At 43.8% G+C, this 11065-nt stretch overlaps 1 long non-coding RNA gene across 1 annotated transcript; it reads right to left on the minus strand.

Moving 5' to 3' along the window:
• Positions 1-465: 465 nt before the first annotated feature.
• Positions 466-8818, minus strand: LOC116566867. The gene is made up of 4 exons (XR_004276034.1): positions 8626-8818; positions 4218-4424; positions 3400-3455; positions 466-2276 (listed from the first exon to the last, which is right to left on the minus strand). It is a non-coding gene; the product is annotated as an uncharacterized LOC116566867 (long non-coding RNA).
• Positions 8819-11065: the final 2247 nt, after the last annotated feature.

The following is an 11065-nucleotide window of genomic DNA, read 5'->3' on the forward strand; positions in this document are numbered from 1 at the left end:
AGCTCTTAGAAAGATGAGGGGAACCAAGGAGAGCACAAGAGTCTGGGGCCAGTCACACCGGGGCCATCCGTGTTTGCCATCCGTAACTCAGAGAAGGGCGTTGAATGGACAGGCTGCCTGACAGGGGCCCCGGGGCTCTTAGTGGCAAACTGGCAGCCACCTGGCAGGGAAGCAAATTTGCTGGCCAGTCTTCTCCATTCCCCCTTCCAGTCTCCTGCCAGTGCTCCCCATTATCCTACAGGAAGTTGGAGGGTGGGGGTGGGGCGCCTGGGTGGTTCAGTCAATTAAGCTTCTACCTTCAGCTCAGGTCAGGATCCCAGAGTCCTGGAATCGAGAACAGCGTCAGGCTCCCTGCTCAGTGGAGAGCCCACTCTCCATCTCCCTCTGCCTGCTGCTCACCCTGCTTGTGCTCTTGCTGTCAAATAAATAAAATCTTAAAAAAAAAGAAAGAAAAGAAAAGGAATTTGGAAGGCAAAGGAATTGCAATCCATACAGGTGTGCTTCCTGGGACACAGAGCAGGGTGGGGAAGACCAAAGAATGCATCACACGAACAACACAGCCACAGGATTTGCAGGGCTCAAGACAATGTTCCGCACCAGGCCCACCACATCTGACGGTCCCAGGGGGCACCATTTACCTAGAGCTGTGCAACACAGCAGCCCCACCTGGCTACAAGATCTCAGAGAAGGAGACGTGGAATTAATCCATAAATTCCTGTGTCTTTGGCTCTGGCTTCAGGGCACCGATGGAGGACTGTTTACTCCCTTCCTAACACAGGATGATCAGAACAGACAGATCCACGCTGTGGCGGGCCTCCTTTGTAGGGCCACCAAGATCTCCTCCTTGGCCCTGCAAGATGGAGACGAGGGAGACATCCGGTGGCTGATAGGCTTGTACGCTTTGTGCCAAGGACATTACTGAAGTTGAAGAGCGGTCTCTGTTGATGCGCACTGTGCCCAGAGGAACTCGGTTTGCACTGCGTTTGGAGGCTGAGGGGAACGAAGGAGCAAGTGGGAAACGTTGCTGACCTGTCATGGAGGGCAGAGCTCTCTAGGTTTTGCGGGGCTGGAATAAAATCATCCATCTGCAGGATTAGTGGCTGAGTGGGGGAGAAGCCAAGGCACTGCACACAACTGCCATCAACTTTGAGCCAGGTGTAGAGTTACTATGGAGACACGGTATAGCTAAGTGGATTATTAATCAGAAGTCTTCCTTGAGTGCCTATTAGGTAGGAGAAGAAGTGAAAATTCCCAACGAAGTGAAGACATGAAGGCAGAAGGTTCTCTTTAACAATTGACAGTGAGAGGAGAACAGGATTGAGAACCAATTACAAGGGGTTATGGTGTGTCACTAAGGGCAGAATGTGAGATACTCATCAAAAGGCTTTGAACATCCGGGTAGAGAATAATTATGTGGTGAAAAGTGCTGCCGGAACAATTTCCCCCATTTCCTCAGCGTACGACAGGTTGAAAGAGGAAGTGACCTGGGATGGCTGTGAAAATGGAGTGGCAAGTGCAGACAAGACATGGGGCTGGGGTCTGCTACTCGGTCACCCTGGCCATGTCTGATGGCTGCCCTGTGTCAGTCCATCAACACAGCAGAGCTGCAAACAGCTGGGAGTTCTGTGCTGCTGCCTTGACCTGCTAAATTTAATTTTCCAACACAGTTTTCTGTTTGATGCCTCCTATATAATTTGCAGGAAATAATGTTGTCATTACTTTTGGTTGTTACACGTTAGCTTTGCTGCAAAAGAGAAAGGAATGGCAGACTCTTGTGAACTTCTGGTAGGAATTGTTCTGTCCTGTAGGGCAAGCTGCTGTGTGTTTCATTGACTAATGACACCCTGATCCCCCCCAAAAAAAATAAAACTGGGAAGTACATGTTCCTCAGGGGACATTAACTTCCAGCTTCTCATGCTGAAACTTGTTCTTTCTTGCCACAAACCACCCCACGGCACCAGCTGATAATAGATTAAGAAATTTATTTTCTCTGTGCGATTTGCAGTTGAGACCTTTACTAAGTGAGATCTTTGCGTATTCAACATTTATGGAGCCCTCCCTCGGTGCCAGGCTCTGTGCTAGGTGTGGAAGATACACAGATGGATAGGACAGGGCAGATACCTTTCCAGCTGGGGGCTGGGAACATGTCGTGGGTCTCTTCCATTGCCTCTCAGGTCCTCTCTCAAGCTTGCTGTGTGCGGTGGGGCTGGCTGGTAGGCAATGAGTCATGGACTCCAGTACCTGCTGTTGTGGTTGGATCTGGTCAGTGGGGAACCCTAGCAAAAGGTAAGTGGGAGGGAAGAGGGTAAGGCTGGGGTACTAATTCTCCAAGATTCCTCCTCTAGGATCATTGCAGAATGGCTGTATCCCTTAGGAAGGATGCCGGATGGCTGAGGGTCTATCTCTTTCCTCTCGCATCTTATAACCCTCTCTCCCCTTGTCCTTTCTAATCTCTGGGATGGTAGCAGTACTGCTAGCTTTTTTTTTTTTTTTTTTTTTAATCTAAAACCACATTTTGGTTTCCTTAAACCTGCTCACATCTTTATAACTAATTCCATTACTAATTCTGCCCTGTTACTCGGTAATAATGCCACCTCTTTCCTGCTGGATCCCGACAGCTGTGGAAGTTCCCCAGAGAGAGGTGACTCCAGAGCTGAGTGCGGAATGGCAAGCAGGGTTATTTGGGTGAAAAGGGGGAAACGGTCCAGTCAGAAGCAGCAAGCACCCTTTGCAAAGACATGGAGGGAAGAGTGATCACTGTGCATTCCAGAAGTCCGGGCATGATACCTGACCCGCCTCCCTCCCCGCAACATCCACCTGGACTCCAAATCCCGCACATTCTACTGCCTCACCCTCGCTCCAACCTGTCCACTTCTCTCCGCCTCCACCATCTTCGTCATTTCTTACCTCAGTTGTTACACGGGCTCTGCAATCGTTCTCATTATCTCTGCCGACAACCCTTTGCTGAATGCTCCCAACCTCGGAATAAATAAAACTCCTGGGCCCTCAGCCCTGGAGTGTCTGGGCCCTGACTTCTTGTCTCCTGCCTGAGCCAGACTGAACTTCCTGCTTCAGAAACAGGGTCTCCCCTCCTGAGCGGCCCACACTGAGCTCCCTCCGCTGCACCATTCCCCCTCCTTCCATCTGTTCTCTAGGCTCACTCCACATCCCACAGGAAGCCTCTGGCTTCACCCATCTGCCTTCAGGGACCAGCCTCCCCTCCCTTTGGAATGAGACATCATTGCCTTCCATCCACAAGACACAGAGCTGCTTATGGAATCAGACAGAGGATGAAACTGTCCAGGGTGTGCTCACTGCTATTTCCCAGGGCCTGGACAGTGCCTGGCACACAGCAGCTGGCCAAGAAGTAGTGTGCAATAAATGGTATCCCAATCTCACCATTTAGTAACTGTATGACTTGAGTTTAATTTCAGCCCCGTATGCCTTGGTTACTTCTGTAAAATGAGAAATAATAATTGTAATTAACACAGAGGGCTGGTGTGTTGCTTCCATGAGACTAGTACACATAAACCACTGTGGGCATGACAGCAAGCTACCAAAGAACATTGCAGAAGTCAAAAGTCCTGGCTAATCCCAGAATAATTTCCCTCTAGAAGTGCATTTCTTTGTCCTTAGCTTTCAACACACAGATGGGCACTCTCTCCACTAGACTCCTTGCCTATGGATCTGTTTTATTTCTTTTAAAGTAAGAAGAAAAAGTACTAAAATAATATGTAGGGGCGCCGGGTGGCTCAGTGGGTTAAAGCCTCTGCCTTCGGCTCGGGTCATGATCCCGGCGTCCTGGGATAGAGCCCCGCATCGGGCTCTCTGCTCAGTGGGGAGCCTGCATCCTCCTCTCTCTGCCTGTCTCTCAGCCTACTTGTGATCTCTGTCTGCCAAATAAATAAAATCTTTAGAACAAAAAATAATGAATATGTAATAATAAATCCAGTCTGGATTCTATTTGCCTTCTCCCAATGCAATATGATTTCAAATCTTTGTTTTTTTTTTAAGTGGAAGAGGGCCCTAAGAAGGCACAACTGCCCAAGGCCCCTGAAGTCACGTGTCTCTGTTTCTCTCACTGTCCTACTGTTGTTATTCTATTAGATAATTGGATCCAAACTTGATTACATAAGCAGCTCTTATAAGCCGACACTGCACTATGCAGAGGGAAATCTAAAATGAGTGAGGGGCCTTCCCAAACTCAGGGTGCTCACCCGATGTGTCCTAGGTAATGGCAAGTCAATGAAGAAGGACAATATAAAGATGGAATAATCCAGACAGAAGTCCTGTTTCCTCAAAAAGCGATGATGTGGGTGGATGGGAACTTCTAACACATGATCCCAGCATGATGAACTCTGTGTCTGGAGGAAGGTGACGCAGCGTTGTGGTATCGTATCATTTTCCAGGTCAGGAGCCTGAAGCTTAAAAAAAAAAAAAATTTATTTATATATATGGATGTTAAGACACAGATCAGTAGAGACATGATTTTCAGTCTTGACATTTGTAACGTATCATCTTAGAATTAACCTTGATTTTGCTGAAATATCTAATTATAAGCTCTAAGAAAAATAGTAATAATGTGTAGAATGTGAAGACATCAACGGGCTTTACACTACGTGAATCCAAATAACTTTTGACCACTTGATAAATAGGGAAACAAAAGGAAATGATCAGAACCCTGCAGGAAGTATTCAGTCAACTCCAGGACACAGTACTGCCCAGACCTTGGGAGAGTTGATCACTGGGGGGATGGAATTGTGGAATATTTTATCCACTTTTTCTTATCTATTTTCTTCTGTTTAGAGTGAACAACTGCAAATTTTGTCTCTAAAATCAATCCAGGGGCACCTGGGTGGCTCAGTTGGTTAAGCGTCTGCCTTCGACTCAGGTCATGATCCCGGGGTCCTGGGATGGAACCCCACTATAGGATCCCTTCTTACTGGGGAGCCTGCTTCTCCCTCTCCCTCTGCCCCTCCCTCCACTCATTCTCTCTCTCTGTCTCTCTCTCAGATAAATAAATAAAATCTTTTTTTAATTAAAAAAAGCAATACAATTTTCCAGACCCAACTATACAAATTATAATGTCACACATTGAGAATTTCTTTCAAGAAAATAATTAGAATAGGAAAAGGCAGGTTGATTTAAAGACTTAAGATGTTGTTGGGCGTTACCTTGATTTATTAAAGATAATATCAACCATTTGAATAACAATAGCTCACCATTCACCTGCGGTCTGGGAGGCTAATAAAACGGGCACATTTAAAAAATAATAATAATTAGAGATACATGATTGGGTTGTTTGCAAAACTGAAACATTGAAATAAGCTAAGTATTTATCAGGACAGGACTGATTAAATACATTTTATTCTACCCCTAAATGGTCATTAAAAATTATTATTGAGATCTATATTTATTGATATGAGAGACATTCACAAGATATTTTTAATACGATGTATAAAGATGTGTCAAAGTGTATACATGACAATTCCTTTTTAAAAATATGTAAAATGGCCTTTTGTGAAGCCAGAGGGAAATACAGGTAGTTGCTACCTCTCTATATCTTTCTTTCTAGTCTTCTTCTTAAAAAAAATTTTTATCCTTTTATTCTCTATTCTTTTCTATTTAGAAAAAAAAACCCTAAATTATTTCCATTTTTAAAACTAGATTTCAAGAAGATTATCAAATGATCATCAGAAAAGAAGTTTTAAAGAACATTTCCCCTGAATATCATTTCTTTCATTGAAATCCAATGTGATCTTGAAAGGAGAAACAAACCAGCAAAAAAATGCTACCATGCACTTCCTTGGAAAATAGTGCTGAGATCCCAGCAGATAAGTGGACAGTTTGTGGCGGGGGGGAAGGGTGGGATGTGCAATAAAGGGGGCCAGAGTAGAGGGTCTTGAATATCAGACTGAGGGATCCTTGCTCAGTGATGGGGCCTTTGGGTTTTTGAGTAGAAAAAAGACAAAAAGTAATTGGAATTTTAGAAAGACTAATCTGGGGGCTGAAAGCAAAAAGATTCATTCAGCTGCTGTTCATATCTGGGATGAGAAGAGTTTGGATTAAGACAGAAGAAGTGAGAGAGGAAAGAGTGACACATGAGAGATCTTCTGTATTAGTCAAAGAAATAGAATACATCTACAAGAGACTTATTATAAGGAACTGGTTCATGCAGTTACGGAAACTGACAAGTCCCAAGATCGGCAAGCTGGAGACTCAGGAGAACTGATGGGGGAAGTTTCAGTCTGAAACTGTGTACGGTCAAGACAGAGGAATAGCCAATGTTTCAGTTCAAGTCCAAAAGCAGGAAAAGTCCAAAGTCCCATGTGAAGGCAATCAGGCAGGAGTGGTTTCTGCTTACTCCTGGGATGGTTATCCTGTTGCAGCTTTTTGGGCCTTTGACATATTTGAGGGGCCCACCACATTGGATAAGACAATCTGCTTTACTCAGCCTACCGATTCAAATGTTAATCTCATCTAGAAACACCCTCACAGACGCAGCTAGAATAATGTTTGGCCGGATGTCTGGGCACCCTATATAGCCCCGTTAAGTTGATACATAATAATTAGCCATCATATTTTCCAAAGGAAGAAGAAAATCACTATTTGCATTCAGGATGTCCACCTGCAAGGAGTAGGCCCACAGGGTTTTCCCACCTCCACCTCCCACATCTCATGTCTGAGAAGACATACCCCCTGACTTCTCAGACACAAGCCTGACACCCTTCCTTCCCACAAAGGCAATGGCTGTGAAGTTGACCACTGAGCCCCCAGGCAGGTCTCACAGCAGTGGCCATCACCCATAGCTGCAAACACATCTGTCCAGACACAGCTCAGGACATCCCAGTGAGCAGGCATTATCATCGTGTCCTCCTTCTACCCAATTTAAAGGTAAGGAAAACCGAGGCCAGGCACATTTTGATGATTTGCTAAAAGTCTTACAGCTAGTAAGTGGAAAAGTCAGGACAAGAAAGGAAATCAACTCCTGAGCATCTATTATGGATTAAGCAATGGGCTGTGTACTTATTGTACTTTACTGTGGTCGACCCTCACAGTAACCTGAAATGCTATTATTATCCCCATTTTACAGATGAAAAAACAGAGCCTTAAAAGCTTAGGAATCTTGTCCAATGTAAGCAGGGAGACTCAGGACTGGAACTCATGTCTGTTTGATTTTAATGTCTATGTTACAGTTCTTGGTATAAAACAAGACACAGAACAGAAGAAAAAGTTAAAGACTGCCAAGGACAATGAACCAACCCAGGCCAAAGGCCTGGGGTAAATGAGCCAAGAAATTCTGATCCATTTTGTGGTGTCTATAGGGATACAGTCCATTCTCCCACTACTCAGTCATGCTGTTTACCCCAGACCTGATCTCCTAGTGAGTTTCCTCTTCCACCCCACACACAGGCCTGTGTTCAAATATTCAGTGCTGCTTGGAACCACAGAAGGGCTGGACTTTTTTGATCACAACGGAGAGGAACTCAGTGTTAGCAAACTGAAAGCAGAAATCCCAACTGTCAGAGATACTTCCACTTGGTGCCTATTCCCTTAAAAACCAAGCAGCCCCAACTCACCGGCTGTCTGACTAATTAGCAGAATGTTCTTTCGACAGACAGAGCTCAGAAGCGAAAAAGTAAGATCAACTCTTTGGAACTGCTTTTTTTTTCTTCCTTCCAGAACAAAAGTCTGAACAGAATGCTTTGTAGCCAAGTCTCACTAGGGTCTTAAATACAGTTTCTTCAAGGTAGAGACATCAGTGAATGAAGAAAAACAAAAGAGCCGGAAGCTCCCTTGAGAGTTCTGGTCCTCTTTTCTGTTGGTATGTATCATTCCCGTGTTACCTTGCGGAGAGGGGATGAGAAACTAAAAAGGAATAGGATTCATTGGGACCGGATTGTTCAGGTTTACACTGAAATAAGACGTTTGTTCCATCCCTTACCTGCATTTACCTAGATTCCTAGAGATGCCTATTATGATCCTAGGGACTAGCTTTAAATATTAAAAAAAATTTTAAAAGTCTTTAAATCCTTGAAAAAAAAATAAAAAAATAAAAACAAACAAAAAATCCCCATACAGACAGAGCTAACATCTATATGGCACAAAAACAAGTCTAATGACCTTAGTAGAAGATATATCGTCCCTGTGTATGAGCATTTTCTATTCCCTAAACACCCAGCCAGGTACATATGACCCACCTTTGTCTACACTTTCCCCATAAATGTGAAGATGACTCTTTATGACCCCCAAGAAGAAATATTTTATTTTCTCACATTGTACCTCTGATTTGGCACTGATATCCAACAGACACGTGGAGAAGGCCTCTCTAGGAGACTAGAAAATGTGAAATTACATGCTGTTCAGAGAGTGTTCTATGTGTACATTCCTCTCTCCCCAGCAAACCTATCTTGTCCCCAAGGATGGGGCCCATGGCCCCGCGCACTTTAGAGCCACAGAGAGTCTAGTTTGTGGCAAGCTTTCAATGGATAGGTTAGAAGTTACAGCCAAGAGGGCAGGTCAGGGAGATAGCCAGGATAGCAACTGCAGAAAGAAAAGCCAAATGCCACCAAGCATCTAAAACCTGAGAACAGGCTGCCCTGCAGTACCCGTGATAAGGCTCACTTGGATCTGATTTTGCCACGGAGTTCCAGTGGTGCAGGAACAAAGCCCAAAGCGGTGTCAGGTAGCCACAGCGGGGAGAGGAGGCTGCAGGCTGTTGGCAGCTAGTGAACTGGCCTGAGCGAAAGGAGAGAGGGTACGAAGAAAGCCTTTAGTAGCACCTGCTGCTCTCTGCCCGCATCTGATACGCCCTGGAGACGATTGGTAAAGTTTCAACAATTACCCAAAGTTCTTGGCCCCTTGATTGTGGGTGGCACTGATCTGTGATGCAGTCTCTAAGTCCTGGCAGGCTTTGAGAGGGCAGAACGGACGTTTGCCTTCCACAGTGATCTCCATATTTAAGGTGGCTGCCTCAGCTGCTATTTTGGAAACAGCCACAACTAACCTAGGAGGGCTTCTCTATAGCGTTGTTCTTTTGTAGTTAATACTTTGTTGTGAAGGATATTTGTTTGTTCTTTTTGTCAAGAGGGGAGCCATCTAAATATTAGTCTGTGTTTGTGATAATGATTACAAAGCAGGATGATTTCATTTATATTTAAGCAAGAAGCCAAGAGTCACTGATCTTCGTTTTGAAGACTACTGTGCTTGCTGCAAAACCCATGTATTTTATAAATGCTTAGTGGTAAGGGTGGCTCTTGAATTTCTTTGTTTTTGTTTTTTTTAGTTTATTTAAGTTCAGTTAATTAACATATAGTGTATTATTGGTTTTAGAGGTAGAGTTCAGTGATTCATCAGTTGCACATAATACCCAGTGCTCATCACATCAAATGCCCTCCTTAATGTCCATCACCCAGTTACCCCATCCCCAACCACCTCCCCTCCAGCAATCCTTGGTTTGTTTCCTATGAATAAGAGTCTCTTGTGCTTTGTCTCCCTCTTTGATGTTTTGTTTTATTTTTCTTCCATTCCCCTATGATCTTCTGTTTTGTTTCTTAAATTCCACCTATTAGTGAAGATTGTGTGATAATTGTCTTTCTCTAATTGACTTATTTCACTCAGCATAACCCCCTCTGTTCCTTCCACGCCATTGCAAATGATTTCATTTTTTGATGGCTGAGTAATATTCCAGCGTGTGTGTGTGTGTGTGTGTGTGTGTGTGTGTGTGTGTGTGTGTGTGTCTTCTTTATCTTCTTTATCCATTCATCTGTCAAAGGACATCTGGGCTCCTTCCATAGTTTGGCTATTGTGGACATTGCTACTATAAACATTGGGGTGCAGGTGCCCCTTTGGATCTCTACATTTGTATCCGTGGATAAATACCCAGTAATGCAATTGCTGGGGTGAAGGGTAGCTCTATTTTTAACTTTTTGAGGAAACTCCATACTGTTTTCCACAGTGGCTCTACTAGCTAGTATTCCCACCAGTCATATAAGAGGGGTCCCCTTTCTCTGCTTCCTTGCCAACATTTGTTATTTCCTGACTTGTTAACTTTAGCCATTCTGACTATTTTAAGATAGTATCTCATTGTGGTTTTGATTTGTATTTCCCTGATGTTGAGCACTTTGTCATGTGTCTGTTGGCCATCTGGATGTCTTCTTTGAAGAAAGGTCGTTCTTGTCCTCTGCCCATTTCTTGATTGGATTATTTGTTCTTTGGGTGTTGAATTTGATAAGTTCTTTACAGATCTTGGATACTAGCCCTTTATCTGCTAAGACATTTACCACTATCTTCTCCCATTCGCTAGGTTGCCCTTTAGTTTTGTTGACTATTTCCTTTGCTGTGCAAAAGTTTGTTTGTTTTTTATCTTGATGAAGTCCCAATAGTTTAGTTTTGCTTTTGTTTCCCTTGCCTTTGGAGATGTGCCTAGCAAGAAGTCTCTGTGGCGGAGGTCAAAGAGGATGCCTTAGTTCTCCTATAGGATTTTGATGGATTCCTGTCTCACATTTAGATCTTTCATCCATTTTGAGTTTATTGTTGTGTATGATATAAGAAAATGGTCCAGTTTCATTCTCCTACATGTGGTTGTCCAATTTTCCCAACACCATTTGTTGAAGAGACTGTCTTTTTTCCATTGGACATTCTTTCCCGCTCTGTCAAAGATTAGTGGACCATAGAGTTGAGGATCCATTTCTGGGTTCTCTATTCTTTCCATTGATCTATGTGTCTGTTTTTGTGCCAGTACCATGCTGTCTTGATGATTACAGCTTTGTAATAGAATCTGAAGCCCAGCATTGTGATGCCACCAGCTGTAGTTTTCTTTTTCAACTCTCTTCTGGCTATTCAGGGTCTTTCCTGGTTCCATAAAAATTTTGGGATTATTTGTTGCCGCTCTGTGAAAAATGTTGATGATATTTTGATAGGTATTGCCCTGAATGTTTAGAATTTCTATACAGGAAGGGCTCAGGGTACTGATATACTTGGAAATAGAGAAGGAGGTTGGAAGCTTCATTTGTCTGCACCTTTCATAATATTGAGCAAAACTCAGGTGTCCATAGCAAATAGT

Source organism: Mustela erminea, chromosome 1 (genome assembly GCF_009829155.1).
Source record: "Mustela erminea isolate mMusErm1 chromosome 1, mMusErm1.Pri, whole genome shotgun sequence".
In the NCBI taxonomy this organism is placed as follows: Eukaryota; Metazoa; Chordata; class Mammalia; order Carnivora; family Mustelidae; genus Mustela; species Mustela erminea.